This window comes from Aotus nancymaae, unplaced genomic scaffold (assembly GCF_030222135.1).
Source record: "Aotus nancymaae isolate 86718 unplaced genomic scaffold, 86718_ANA_hifiasm-v0.15.2.pri h1tg000131l, whole genome shotgun sequence".
NCBI classification, from domain to species: domain Eukaryota; kingdom Metazoa; phylum Chordata; class Mammalia; order Primates; family Aotidae; genus Aotus; species Aotus nancymaae.
The window spans coordinates 3,656,012-3,672,329 of NW_026988546.1; positions in this window are offsets into that span (position 1 = coordinate 3,656,012).

The following is a 16,318-nucleotide window of genomic DNA, read 5'->3' on the forward strand; positions in this document are numbered from 1 at the left end:
CAGCCAGCAAAGAAATGAACCTCAGCCCTATAGCTGCATGAAACTGAATTCTGCCAGTAACCCACAAAGAACTTGGAAGTGTGTTCTTTCCCAGATCACCCAGTTAAGAGCCCAGCCAGGCTGACACCATGATTTCAGCCCCTGAGTAGAAAACCCAGTAGAGTCTACCTGAACTTCTGACCCACAGAACTGTGAGATAATAAAAGGGTAGTGTTTTAAACCATTAAGTTTCTAGTAATTCATCACAAAGCAATAGAAAACTAATACACTCCATTAATGTGTCAGCCAGTAATTCCTCAAGTACTTTTAATTAGGAGCGCTGGAGGTAGACAAACTTAAACATGCAAATGTTTGAATCTCTATTTTAGGCACCTGTTTGAAGAGGAAGATATTTTGGGTTGAGAGGTATGTCTGGCATCTTATTTTCTTTCTTTAAAAGTTGAGACCAATGGTGTGGGAGCGATCACATACCTCCTACGCATATATATAAAAACCAGTAAGACACTTAAAAATTGGTTTGGTTTCTAATCATTGTTAAGGTTTTCAGGCCGGGTACAGTGGCTCACCCCTGTAATCCCAGCACCTTGGGAGGCCGAGGCAGGCAGATCATGAGTTCAGGAGTTTGAGACCAGCCTGGCTAGCATGGTGAAACCGCCTCTCTACTAAAAATGCAAAAATTAGCCAGGCATGGTGGCATGAACCTGTAGTCCCAGCTACTCAGAAGGCTGAGGCAGGAGAATCGCTTGAACCTGGGAGTTGGAGATTGCAGTGAGCTGAGATCGAGCCACTGCACTCCAGCCTGGGTGACAGAGCAAGACTCCATCTCAAAAAAAAATGTTAATAAAAGTCATAAATTGTGAAAGGCACAATTATAGCTTTATGAACAGGCACATGTAACCCTGATAGGCAAAGGGCTGTCTCAGTCTGTTTTGTGTTGCTATAACAAAATACCACTGACTGGGTAATTTATAAACAGTGTAAGTTTATTTGGTTCACTGTTCTGGAGGCTGAGAAGTCCAAGACTGAGCGGCCACATGTGGCGAGGGTCTTTTTGCTGCCTTATCCTGGGGTGGATAGAAAGAAGGGCAAGGGAGGGCAGGAGAGAAAGCATGAGGGTTGAACTCCCTTTTATAACATCTTTTTTTTTTTTTCCGAAATGGAGTTTTGCTCTTGTCACCTAGGCTGGAGTGCAGTGGTGCGATTTCAGTTCACTGCAACCTCCACCTCCCAGGTTCAAGCGATTCTCCTGCCTCAGCTTCCCGAGTAGCTGGGATTACAGGCATGTGCCACCACACCCAGCTAATTCTTTTGTATTTTTAGTGGAGGCAGGGTTTCACTATGTTGGCCAGGCTGGTCTCAAACTTCTCACCTCAGGTGATCCACCCGCCTCGGCCTCCCAAAGTGTTGGGATTACAGGTGTGAGCCACTGCGCCTGGCCCTCCCTTTTATAACATCTGGCTCCCTCAAGGTAACTAACCCACCTCCATGATAACAGCGTTAATTCATTCACCTCTTATTGAGCCCCACCTCCCAACATTGTTGCATATTAAGTTTCCAACACATGAGTTGTAGGGGACACATTCAAACCACAGCAGGATCTAACATAGTGATCTGGGAAAAGATACAAATGAAAATTATTCCTTGACCTGTCTAATGACCCTTTTAGAGGTGAAATGCTCCATTAAGCACTGAATAATTTAAGTCTAAAATACATATTCAAGTAAAGCATTTTAACTTTTTTTATTTTTTTATTTTTGGGACAGAATCTTACTCTCAACCAGGCTGGAGTGTAGAGGCTCAATCTTGGCTCACTGCAACCTCTGCCTCCTGGGTTCAAGTGATTCTTGTGTCTCAGCCTGCTGAGTAGTTGGAATTACAGGAGCAAGTCACCACATTTGCTGATTTTTGTATTTTTAGTAGAGATGGGGTTTTGCCATGTTGGCCAGGCTGGTCTTGAACTCCTGACCTCAAGTGATCTGCTCACCTCAGCCTCCCAAAGTGCTGAGATTATAGGCATGAGCCACTGCACCTGGCCAAGTAATGCATTTTAGATTGGTACAAATGAAAATAAAGAGGAAAATGCATGTATTAGAGTTGCAGTGCCAGATTCTGCCCATGAGGGTTTGTAATTGTCTTTACCTGAGTCTGCAGGTGGAGTACATGAGTGTTGCCAAGGGAAATGTCTAGCCCTTTCCTTGTCAAACATTGCTCTGAAAGCCAATTCATAAGGCTATCTGCACTCTTAACTGAACACTCAACAATTTTGCAGTATGTGCAAAGTATTATTAGGCTGAGGAGTTAGGTGGAAGGATGAACAGGCCGAGCATGGAGGATTTTTAGTGCGGTGAGGAAACTCTGATACATGTAATGGTAGATACATGTCAGTATACATTTGTCCAAACCCACAGAATGGACAACACCAAGAGTGAACTCCGATACAAACTATGGACTCTGGGTAACGATAATGTATCAGTGTAGGTTTACCAGTTGTAATAAATGGACCACTCTGGGGAGGGACTTTGATAATGGGAGAGGCTAGTCATGTGTGGGGGCAGAGGATATATGGGATGTCTTTGCACTTTCCTCTTACTTTTGTTGGGAGCTTAAAACTGCTCTGAAAAATAAAGTCTTAAAGATTTGGGCAGGAAAAAAAAAATACACTAGACTTCACGAAACTGAAGAAGATGACTTTTGACTTAATGCGCTGATCAGGGCTCCCTTTCATCATGACAACAAATGCCCAATTATTGTACCTCTGTCTCATGTAAATCTCCTTCTTCCAATGTTTAGAGCAAATGAAGCCTGTTCAAAAGTTTTCTTTCTTTGGGCTGCTCCCATGAATCAACAAACAGGTAAAAAGAAAAACCCACTATTTTTCTAGATATTAAGAAGGCAGAAAATATCAACATTCATTCATTCATTCATTCATTCATTCAACAGAGAGCAGGACTCTGCACAGCACACCACAGGCCTTCACACAGGTTTTGGAGGCCAAGGTGGTTCACGGGGCTTCCCAAAGTCTAGGATCCTGGATCACCAATCCTGATGCAAAAGCCTGCATCTTTAAGAGGGTACTCAGCTCAATTTCTCTTCCCGTTCAGAGCCTCCCTGCATCTTACTTTCGGTGCACTCAGCTACTACTTCTTTTATTTCCCAGTTGTTCACCTCAGATGCAGAAATTTTCAAGCCACACCAACTATTTGGAGATTCTCCAGGCCAAACCTGTCCATTTTCACAATGAGTCTCTCATAGAAAGATACGAAGTGGCAGTCCAGAGGGAAAGGATTGGTGGGCAAAGATTCAGCCTGTGTGCCCTGTCAGAATCTGTCAGACTGTTGGATCATTCAACCAGAGGGAAGGGGCCTCCCTGAAGGTGGGAAATGATTTTCCTGACCTCTGATAGACATTCATCTTAGTACGAATGATGGCTCCCTCCTCCCCATCTTAATGAATCCATATGAATTAAAAGAAATCAGGCAGATCTAAAGACGTCATTCAACTGTGTTTCTCTTCCTCCCTCCCTCCTTGCCTCTTCTCTCTTTCTTCCTTCCCTCTCTCTGTCCCTCCCTCATTTTCTTTCCTCTCCCTCCCTTCTTCTCCCCCTCTAGGGCTCAGGTGTGCACCACGGTCAGCAGCTCTCTTCTTCTATTACCCTGGGATCACAAAGAAGGGACAGAGGGAATAGAATTCACAAAAACCTCTAACAGTCCTCATGTTTCCTGGCTAGTGTGAGGTTGGGTTATGTGGCTATCGAGAAGAACGGAGAATGAGAAGAACCTGTCCCTGCTTTACTCAGTGATTTCTTCTTTGTGTCCTGGACCATTTGGAAGCTCCATGAGTGGAGTGAAGGAGAGGGGCTGAGCACCATTCCCCCCGCCCTCAGCCGTGTGACCATGGAGAAGTCGCACGGTTCCAGTTTCGCCACGTGTAAGCCAACCTCAGACCAAATAGGGAGCCCTAGCCTCCTGCCCCGCATGTTGCAAGGGCTCAGTCAATGGCAGGCCTGTGGGCAATGCGTTATTACAGGAAATGCCAGTGTGGAAGGGATTGTAGGGGTCACTGAGCCCAACTGTTTGACCTTCCTGATGTGGAGACCACAGCCCAGAGAAGTTAATGCACTTTTCAAGGTCACAGGTGTTATTTAGTGGCACCATCCCCTGGCATCAGAGTCCTCGGCTGGAATTGTCAGTGGTTCCTAAACCCTTCTTGGAGTGAACACATGACCAGTGAAATACCGGCATGTGTGTCTTCCATGTTTGCTTTGATATGTGTACTGGCCATTGCTGAACACAGGGTTTGAAACTATCATCTTTTTTATACCAAAACGAAAACAGAATAAAACAAAACAAGCCATTCAAGATGATTTACAAATCAAAGGCACCTAATAATAATACCTTGCATTTCTGGAGAGGTTTTTATTTGCAGAACACTTCCCAGACAGTATCTAATGAATTCTCCAGCTCCCCTTAGAGACACATGCATTCCCATGCACACCAGGAACTTAATTTACACGAAATGAAGAAAATGACATTATAAAGCGGCATTCCCCTAAATCATAATTACAACCTTCAGCCCAAGATAAACACACTGAGCCCTCCCAGGGAGGGTGCGACGTTCACCCACTGCGGAGCTCTCCACTTCGATCCCAGCGCTGGCTGCATAGGGAGGACAGACCAGGAGTATTCACATAAAGTCAGCTCTCTCTGGGATCAAGGTCCCATTTTCCAACCAAACAACTGGAGGTTAATGGCTAGTTAATGGCAAGTGCTGGGACAGTGGTCTCCTCTTGCCAATCAAAAAGAAGACACAGTGATGTGATGTCATGGAGATGCCAGGGACTGGTGCGTGAACCAGGAATGTGGGTTTTTACAAACAGGAGCCTGGAGGTGGACCTCCAGGAGTTTTTGGTCCCTGAGGGAGGAGAGCAGTCTTCCTGGCACTTCATGAACTACTATTGGCTATTGCTGCCTTGACCTCCCCAAGGGGCTGGTCCCATACTCTGGTGGTCAGGCTCAGCACCCTGGCCGCTCATCACCCTGGCCCCTCAGCACCCTGGCCGCTCAGCACCCTGGCCCCTCAGCACCCTGGCCCCTCAGCACCCTGGCCGCTCAGCACCCTGGCCCCTCAGCACCCTGGCCCCTCAGCACCCTGGCCGCTCAGTACCCTGGCCCCTCAGCACCCTGGCCGCTCAGCACCCTGGCCCCCTGCTGTGGGTCTTGCACAAGTATTCCTCAGTGCATTGTGATGACATCAGTCACCAACTTCGATGTCTCCAAGTCCCACATTTGAAATGTCCCAGGGTAAATGGCTATATATATATTTTTTGATGGAGTCTTTCTCTGTTGCCCAGGCTAGAGTGCAGTGGCACGATCTCTGCTCACTGCAACTTCCACCTCCTGGGTCCAAGTGATTCTCATGCCTCAGCCTCCTTAGTAGCTGGGATTACAGGCACCCGTCACCATGCCCTGCTAATTTTTATATTTTTAGTAGAGACAGGTTTTACCATGTTGACCCGGCTGGTCTCGAACTCCTGGCCTTAAGTGATCTGCCTGTCTCAGCCTTGCAAAGTGCTGGGATTACAGGCATGAGCCACCATGCCTGGCCCTGTCTAACTTGCTTTCTGAGAGTATCTTGGTCATCTGGGCACCTCATTGAGGCTGCAAGCCTACTGCCTCTAGTTCTGGCTACCCTGGCCTTCCTGGTTCACTTTGCTGTTCATTCCTGCTGGCTGCTTTCCCACGTCTCTGCTCAATACATCCAGTGGGACCCTGGGGAGGTCCCTCCTCCCTGAGAGCTGTTTTTGGCCTTTGTTGTCCCAGCCATAGCTGTGAATTTAGTGTGAGTTGGATTTTTGGCAGGCATCCCTAATTTAGCCTTTAAAAATAATTCCTTATGGGCTAGGCGTGGTGGCTCATGCCCATAATCCCAGCACTTTGGGAGGCCAAGGCGGGTGGATCACCTGAGGTTGGGAGTTCAAGACCAGCCTGACCAATAGAGAGAAACCCCGTCTCTACTAAAAATACAAAATTAGCTGGGCCTGGTGGTACATGCCTATAATCCCAGCTACTTGGGCGGCTGAGGCAGGAGAATCGCTTGAACCCAGGAGGTGGAGGTTGCAGTGAGCCGAGATAGAGCCATTGCACTCCAGCCTGGCCAACAAGAGCAAAATTTCATCTCAAAAAAAAAAAAAAAATATATATATATATCTCTTTGTGGCAGAAATATTTTCTTCATCAGAGATCACAGTGAGACCATTTCTACTCTGGCCTTGAAACAGGTGCACTCAGAAGTCAGGTCAGATGGTTCTGACCCACTGCAGGTCAACACGGTACATCCTATGCTGGATATGAACCAAGAACCTAGCCCAGGAACAAGGGCAGAAACAACATTTCTTTTTCTTTTGTGAGACAGAGTCTCACTTTGTTGCCTAGGCTGGAGTGCAATGGCACAATCTTGGCTCACTGCAAGTTCGAGACCAGCCTGACTAACATGGTGAAACCCTGTCTCTACTAAAAATACAAAATAATTAGCCAGGCATGATGGCGCATGCCTGTGGTCCCTGCTACTCAGGAGGTTGAGGCAGGAGAATCACTTAAACCTGGGGGGCGGAGATTGCAGTGAGCCAAAAAAAAAAAAAAAAAAAAAAGGAAGCAAGTTAGAAAAAGAAGGAACTCACACATGCAGAACACCTGTGGGAAAGTCTGAGATGCATCAGGTCTTACATGGAAATTCTCCTGCCAGTGGCAAACATTAAAACAATTTTTTTTTTTTTTTGAGATGGAGTCTTGCTCTGTCTCCCAGGTTGGAGTGCAGTGGTATGATCTTGGCTCACTGCAACCTCCGCCTCTTGGGTTCAAGCAATTCTCCTGCCTCAGCCTCCCATGTAGCTGGGATTATAGGCACGTGCCATGACGCCCAGCTAATTTCTTTTGTAATTTTAGTAGAGACGGGGTTTTGCCATGTTGGCCAGGCTGGTCTTGAATGCCTGACCTTAGGTGATCCACCCACCTCAGCCTCCCAAAGTGCTGGGATTACAGGCATGAGCCACCATGCTGGCCCATGTTTTTAAACGAGAGAGAGGATCAAGATGGCCATATAATAATAATAATAATAATAATAATAAACCCCAGGACTTCATTAAAAATTAAGAAGGGGTGCCCTAAAAGGTCCAGGAGCTTTGAGGCACCTCTGAGAGATGGAGGAAGCCTGGGATCATGGTGAAGAAGGAAATCACAGCCCAGAGGCTATGCAGAATGAAAAATATAAGGGCTGGGTACAGTGGCTTATGCCTGTAATCCCAGCACTTAGGGAGGCTGAGGTGGGAGGATCACTTGAGGCCAGGAATTTGAGACCAGCCTAGGCAACATAGGGAGACATTGTCTCTACAAATAAAAAAACAAAAAAATTAGCTGCCCACAGTGGACGCACACCTGTAGTCCCAGCGATTCAGGAGGCTGAAGCAGGAGCCTCAGGAGTTCAAGGCTGTGGTGAGCTACAATCACACCACTGCATTCCAGCCTGAGCAAAAAGAATGAGACCCTGTCTCTTAAAAAAAAAAGAAAAGGCACAACAAGAAAAAGAAAAAACCTAAAACATGGGCTGCTCATGCTCGTGGAGGATTTCCTAGAGGAGCAGCCACCTCTCCATCTTCAGGCCAGGATGCAGGCAGCAAGATGTGAGCCGCTAGTGTAGAGCAGAGGGTTCAGATGGTTGGGACGCAGAGGTCACTGGGGCCCCATCAATGCCCAGGATGGATGGATGGATGCCGTGCTTTCTCCCTCCATGAGGTGAACTATAGAAAGAGCATTGGTGGAGAGGCTGCAAACCCAAACCCACAGTTGAGCTCACACCAGTAACCCCTCAACACTTGAGAAAAGCCATAAAAGAGAGGCATCAATCCCAACAAATGGAAAAGTTTACATCCAAAGAAGCAGCATTGCTAGAGGAACCTGAACAAGGATTTGGCATATATATATAATTAGAATCCTCAGAGAGAAGTAAAATGATATTGCACCCATAAAAAGGAATGTTTCAGAGATCTTGGAAATGAAAAATTTGATGATTGAAATAAAAATCTCTGTAAATGGGCAGAAGCATTGAAGATGATAGAATAAACGGAAAGGCTGAGCCACGGGATGCTCTTAGAATAGCAAACATGGGCAAGGAGACAGGCAGTACAGGAAATAGTTCAGAGAATTCAAAGACCCTATGGTTCCCAACATGCATGTAACAGAGCTTGAGTGCAAGACAGAGGGACCGGAGGAGAGAGTGTGCTCAGAGAGAGGATGGGCTCCCAGGGTGAGGACAGGCGACAGCCCCAGACTGGGACGGCTGAGCAGAATCATGGACAAGCTACGGCATGGTGACGTTTCAGACATAGGGATGAAAACCCCAAATGCGTCTGGGGTCAGGGGAGTGGGGAGAGGTGAGAACGTATTACTACAAAGATGTACTGAATGCAAGAAGAAACTGGAGCAGTATCTTCCAACTTCTGAGGAAAATACTCCTGAATTAGAATTCTGCAGCAAGGCTGGGTGCCGTGGCTCATGTCTGTAATCCCAGCACTTTAAGAGGCTAAGGCAGGTGGATCACTTGAGGTCAGGAGTTGGAGACCAGCCTGACCAACATGGTTAAACCCCATCTCTACTAAAAATACAAAAATTAGCTGGGTGTCGTGGCATGTGCCTGTAGCCCCAGCTACTCAGGAGGCTGAGACAAGAGAATCGCTTGAATCCAGAAGGTGGAGGTTGCAGTGAGCTGAGATGGCACCACTGCACTTCGGCCTGGGCAGACAGAGCAAGCCTCTGTCTTAAAAAACAAACAAACAAAACCAACCTGGCAAACATGGGGAAACCGCATCTCTACTAAAAACGCAAAAATTAGCTGAGGGTGGTGGTGCAGGCCTGTAATCCCAGCTTCTTGGGAGGCTGAGGCAGGAGAATTGCTTGAATCCGGGAGGTGGAGGTTGCAGTGAGCCAAGATCACGCCGTTGCAGGGAGCCAAGATCACGCCACTGCACTCCAGCCTGGGCAACAGAGCGAGACTCTGTCTCAAAAAAAAAAAAAAAGAGTATTCCACAGCAAACAGAATGATGATACGAATGTGAGGGCACAGTGAGATATTTTCAGATACACAAAGTCTCAAAAAGTTTACATCCTTACAGCTGATATGAAAGAGGAACTAGGGACCGGGTGTAATGGTTCACTCCTGTAATCCCAACACTTGATGGGGCCAGGGTGGGAGGATTGCGTGAGGCCAGGAGTCTGCGGTCAGCCTGGGCAACGTAATAAGACTCATCTCACAAAAAAATAAAATTAAAATATTAGCCAGGCATGGTGGCATGCATCTGTAGTCCTAACTACTCATGAGGCTGAGGCAGGAGGATCCCTTGAGCCTGCAAGTTTGAGGCTGCATGAGTAATGATCATGCTGCTGTACTCCAGCCTGGGAAAAAGAGCAAGACCCTATCTTTAAATTTTTTTTTAATTTTTTATTTTGTTTTAAAAAATAGAGAAGGGGTTTTGCTAGATTGAGCAGGCTGGTGTTGAATCCCTGGCCTCAAGTGATCCTTCCATCTTTACCCCCAAAAGTGTTGGGATTACAGGTGTGAGCCACTACACTTGGCCTGAAAGAAGAATTAATTGAAGAAGTATGATTCAAGAAGCAACAAAGCTACTGGGAAGTCTTATTAAGTCTAAATAAGTATTACTACTTTTTAAATTGAAATACAATTCACATTCCAGGGAAATTCACTCTTTTAAAGCATAGAGTTCAGTGATTTTTAGTATATTCACAAGGTTATGCAACCATCCCACTACCCAATTCCAGAATATTTTCGTCACCCTAAAAAGAAACCTCATCTCGATCAGCAGTCACTCCCTGTTCTCCTTCCCCAACTTCTGGCAACCGCCGATCTACTTCCTCTCTCTGGATTTGCCTATTCTGGACATTTCATATGAATGGAGTCTTACAACATGTGGCCTTTTGTGTCTGGCTTCTTGCACTTAGCACAATGTTTTCAAGGTTCTTGCATGTTGTAGCATGTATCAATATTCCTTTTTTGTTCTACTGTACGAGTATACTCGTTTTGTTTATTGATTTATTAGTTGATGGGCTATTTTCATTTTTTTGGCTATTATGAATGATACTGCAATGAAAATTCATGTACACATTTTTATGTGAATACATATTTTCAATTCTCTTGGGTGTATACCTAGGAGTGGAATTGCTGGGTCACATGGTAACGCTGGTGTTCACTGTCTGAGGAGCTGCCAAACTGTTTTCCACAGTGACCGCACCAGTTTCTATGCCCACCAGCCGGCCCTGCCCTCTGCCTGAAGGGTGGCCAGTTTGCTGGGCACTGCAAAGAGAGACAAACTCGACAGTGTCATTAGGCCTCACTTGAAGCCACCCAGGTCTTAATTCTAGTTTAATGGGAGGTTCACATAAGACTCTCTCTCTTTTCTGAGGAGTCCCAAGACAGTAGGTGTCAACCACTCCCACATCCCACAGTGAGGTGAGGCCTCCCACATGGGGAGTGCAGATGCCTGAGAACTGTGCTTCAGAACCCGAGCTGAGATGACTTGCTTCCAGCCTGGAGAGGATGCTGGAGAGGCCACAGGAAGGGCTAGGACTACGGACTAGGTGCTGCACTCTGAGTCTCAGCTCTACTCCCGGTGTTCCGGCATCACCTCACATCTAATGTGAGGGGTCGAGGAGAAAGCATAGCCTGTGCTTCTTCTGCAGTTTGGGGATTGGGATAATTTCTCCCCCTTTTTTTTTTTTTTTTTTTTTGATTTCAGAAATCAATAGAGTGGGATAATTTCTCACACTCACAGATGTGGGGGTCAAAGTTGCCTGTGGCAGCAGAGAAGGGGCATGTTTGGGAGATAACCAGTGCTCCCCATCCTGCTTGGGTCAAATGCATGTCTTCCTGTGTATCAGGTGGGGCCACATGCAAGAGAGAGCTGGTCTAGGCTTGATTTAGAGCCTGGCCTCCCGTCCTGCCCAAGAGATGTCCTGGAGGGATGTGGAGGCCTCAGCAGAGAGAGGCTGGGGGCTCCCATGGGATACCTAGATGTTGAGGAGGGGCTGAATATTCATTTGCTCAGGCTGCCCTAACAAAATTCCACAGACTTAGGGCTTAAACAACAGAAATTGACTATCTCACAGTTCTGGAGACTGGATGTCCAAGACCGAGTTGCTGGCAGAGTTGGCTCCCTCTGAGGACTGTGAGGGAGGGATCTGTTCCAAGCCTGGCTCTTGGTGCTGCACACCCCTGCTGGCTCTCTGTGTGTCCAAATCTCCTTATAAGGACACCAGGTAGAGTGGATTAGGTCTCATCCTAACTGTAAGGTTTGTTCTTGCTGAGTTTAAAATGAAGAAACTGAGGCAAGCACGAGAAGATCCAATGTGAAGGATTTATTCGGCTCCCAGGCGAGGTTCTGCAGTTGGACAGGAGGGGCCAGAGAAGTCACGCGGACTCCTCTCAGACATGGGCTTTTAGAGGGAGTGGAGGCGTTTGGTTGTGCCCAAGGTGAGTGGGGCCCGGATGGGACAAAATGGTAGGCAGGGAGTGGGGCCTGATGGGACAAAATGGTAGTGGGTAGGTCCTGGTGGGGCTTTTTTCTGGGCTCCCTGTGAGGGAGGGGTGTGTGCGAGCTCCTGGCAAGGGAAGGGGGTGTGTCTGAGCTCCTGGCGAGGGAGCGGGGGTGCATGTCCATGCTCCCAGCAAGGCAACCGGCCTTACACTAACAGCCTCATTTTAACTTAATTACCTCTTTAAAGGCCCTATCTCTAAATACAGTCACATTCTGTGGCACTGGGGGCCAGGACTTCTGGAGGAGGCAGGAGGAAGGGAGTTTTCTTCCAGAAACAAGTTAAGGACACTCCAAGACACAGCACCAGGCCAGGACCCCAAACCCAGGCACATCCGAGCCAGTGAAGGAAAAGCCTCCCTCCCTGCACTTTGGGTTAGAGTTGGAAGTCACTGAAGGTCCGCTGGGCAGGGAAGCAGTGAAGAGGTGGCCACTGCCCTTTGCCTCTGATGACCTGTCAGACTCACTCCAGGCAGTGCCTTTGGGTGAGGGAGAGTGGAAAAAACAACAGGTCTATGCAGGGTACAGCAAGGACTGAGCTGGGGGCACAGGACCAGGGACAGGAGGGCAGAGGGAAGCTGCTGGAGTTTGAAGTCATAAAAATTACTGGAACAACTTTGTGCTTTTTTTTGCCCCCAGGCCGCCATGGCTTGGGAAGACATATTACATATATAAAACACTCCAGCTTGATGGGCAGGAGGCAACTGGACACCAGCCCAATAACCCTCATATGGGGCCTTGTCTCTTTGGAGAACAGGGACAGAGAATGGTCAGGAACTCGGAGGGCAGTAAGAGGCTCATGAAGTCATTCTGTACTTTTCATACAGTCCTGTAAGCCATGCTAGTAAGGCATGTAGTATTTTTTTAAAAACTGGGACAGATAGTCCCCTGCTTGGAACAAGTTCATTTATAGGAAATAGAATAAGCAATGGATAGTTAATTTTAAAAGACACATTTAGCCCAAAACAATCTTGCAAAAGAACAAAATTGGAAGACTCACATTTCCTAATTTCAAATATTACTGCAAAGTTACAGTAATCAAGATAATGTGGTGCTGCCATAAGGATGGACATAGCGGTTATTTGCATGGGAATGAGAGTCCAGAAATAAGCCCTCATATATGTGGCCAATTCGTTTTGGACAAGGGTGCTGAGAAAATTCAATGGAGGAAAAGAATACTCTATTTTAACCAATGGTGCTGAGACAGCTGAATATCCACATGCAAAAGAAGGAAGCTGGACCCCTACCTTACACCATACACAAAAATTAACTTAAAATGAATCACAGACCTAAATTCTAGAGCTAATACTTTAAAAGTCCTTGAACAAGATGTAAGAGTGAATCTTCGTGACCTTGAGTTAAACAAAGCCTTCTTATATATGGCACAAAAGCTTGAGACAAAATTTCAAATGGATACATTAGACTTCATTGAAATGAAAACCTTGCACAACCAAAGGCACTATCAAGGTGAAGAGATAACCCACAGAATGGGAGAAAATATTTACAAATCATATATCTGATAGAGATTTAGTATTCAGAACACACACACACACACACACACACACATATATATATATAAATATATATATAAACCCTTACAACTTAACAATAAAAAGGCAAATAATCTAATTTTAAAATGGGCAAAGGATTTGCATGAACATTTCTCCACGGAAGATATAAAATGTTCAATAAGTATATAAAAGTATGCTCAACATCCTTAGTATTAGGGAAATACAAATCAGAACGGCTATGCAATACCACATCACACTTACTAGGCTAGACTAAGAAAAGATGGACAATAACAAGTGTTGGCAAGGATATGAAGAAATGGAAAACTCCTTCCTTGTTGGTGTGAATGTACAATGGTGCTGCTCCAGTGGAAAATGCATTGGTAGTTTCCCAAAAGGCTAAACATAAAGGTAGCATTTGACCCAGCCATTCCATACCTAGGCATATACCCAAGAGAATTCAAAACATATCTTCACACAAACACTTGTGCTATGGATGTTCATACTGGCATTATTCATAGTAGCCAAAAGGTAGAGATAACCCAATGCCCATCAACTGATGAATGGATAAAAACAATGTGTTCTCTCCATGCAAGGGGATGATATTCAGCCGTAAATAGAAATGAAGTGCTGATACATGCTACGACATGGATGATCCTTGAAAATATTGTGCTAAGTCAAAGAAGTCAGACACAAAAGGCCACATGTTGTATAATTCCATCTGTATGAATGTCCAGAACAGGCAAATCCATAGAGATGGAAACTAGATTCATGGTTACCAGGGGTTGTGGGGAGGGGAGATTGGTGAATGACTGCTAATGGGTCCAGGGTTTCTATCTGGGGTGATAAAAATGTGGAAACCGGGTGTAGTGGCTCACACCTGTAATCTCAGTATTTTGGGAGGCCGAGGCGGGCAGATCACCTGAGGTCAGGAGTTCAAGACCAGCCTGGGGAACATGGCAAAAGCCCGCCTCTACTAAAAATACAAAAACTAGCCGGGTGTGGTGGTGGGTGCCTGTAATCTCAGCTTTTCGGGAGGCTAAGACAGAAGAATCGCTTGAACCTGGGAGGCGGAGGTTGCAGTGAGCTGAGACCGTGCCACGGCACTCCAGCCTGGGTAACAAGAGAGAAACTCCATCTTAAAAAAAAGAAATACCAGAATTAGATAGTGGTGATGGTTGCATCATCTTGTGAATACAGTAAAAACCACTGGAATTTATTTATACCGTAAAAGATAAATTTTATGCTTTGTGAATTATATATCAATTTGAAAAAACGTAATGAGTCAACTTAAATATCCATCAATAGGGAATGTTAAATAAACCAAGATGGATTGTACCACGGAGATACTGAGCAGAGGTTCCAAGCAATGAGGTAGATCTTTCTGTACTGATACTGAACAATGTCCCAGATTTTCTACTAAATGAAAAAAGCAACTTTCAGAACACAAAACAGCATGTGTAATGTGAATCTATTTGTGTTCAATACACACACACACACGTGTAAATGAATATGGACAGATATATCTAATTGACAAGAGTGGGTGCTGTGGCTCACACCTATAATCCCAGCACTTTGGGAAGCCGAGGCGGAGGATCACTGGAGGCCGGGAGCTCGGTACAAGAGTGGCTCTCTTTGGGGTAAACAGTACGGGGATTTAGGGGAACTCTTATCTATTTGTATTGTGTACCTTTCTTAAAAACAGTATTGTATTACTTGATTTAAACTAGGTTTCAAAAAAGAAAAGGGGAAAGGAATGTAGTGAACTAAAAATGGCTTACGTTAGCATTTAGCATTGAATATTTTAAACGTTTGTCTGCTGGTAGTTTGAATTATGTCACAAGTAACAGCTTACATTTGCACATTGCTTTACAGTAAATAAAGCTTTGACATGTGAAAAAACAAAAAAGCAAAAAAAAATCCCTTTAGCAAGAATATTCCAGGCTCTATTACAGGTTGTTTCATTTTTTACTCTAACTTGACATTTATAACATTTACTTCCAAGAACATTCTAGATTGGTGTGCCTTTATTATTTTTTGTCTTTTTTGAAACAGGATCTCACTCTGTTGCCCAGGCTGGAGTGCATTGGTGTGATAATAGCTCACTGCAGCCTTGAACTCCTGGGTTCGAGCAATCTTCCTACCTCAGCCTCCCGAGTAGAGTAGGTGAGACCACAGGTGTGCGCCATCACACCCTGCTAAGTTTTTTATTTCTTGTAGAGACTGGGTTTCACCATGTTGCCAAGTCTAGTCTCGAATTCCTAGGCTCAAGTGATCTGCCTGCCTCGGCCTCCCAAAGTGCTGGGATTACAAGTGTTAGCCACCACCCCTGGCTGCTGCTCCTTTCTTTACAGTGGTGTTATCCATTTTAGTAGTTCGGGTGGATTCATACTTTTGTAGGGGAAAAGGTAATTTTTTATGATTAGTTCATTATATTTAAGACAAAATGTAACACATACGAAGGACATTTTACTTGGAAAGAAGTTCAAGGAAGAGACACTAGGATGTTTTAGAGACAGAAGATGTTGATTTCAAGGTTTATTGAGACATTAAAAAAGTAATTTCACTGATGAATTAATATTTCCATTTAAATATAAAAGTGCTTATGCTTACAAATCCTTAAGGCTCATTCTGTTACAGTACAGTAAGAGGTTGCCCCAACCCAGAAATTGCACTGCATGAGTTTCAGGTGAATTATAGAAACAGCAAAATCTCCAAACAGTAAAGTCAGTGGTCAATGACTCCAATGTCTTTGCACTTATAAATTTTAGACTCAGACAAAATACAAGATCCTTCTAGACAAATTCTTAATATTAGATGTGTTCTCCGCTCCTCCCTAAGATCTTGCCAAAACAATTCACTATTACATTATTTATGATTTGAATGCAGAGTTTTCTTTGCAATATGATAAATGCAACTGTGGGGACACGAGAGAGAGAGAAAGGGGGTTTAACATTTGCACTGCCTCATGCAGATAACAGTAATTCCCAAAGTGAAGACTTTAGGCTCCTGGTGTGCAGATTTCTTAGAAGCAGCTTAGGAGATGGGATCCCTGAACAGGAATAAGAGAGTTGGCCTGCTTAGGGAGAGGGGACCACTTAAACTTCCCTGGAAGTCTTACAGGGTCACTGTTTCAGCTGATATACATTGCAACCTCACCGCAGACTGCAAATTATTTTTGCACATTTCTACACCAGAACTATGCGCAATGTCC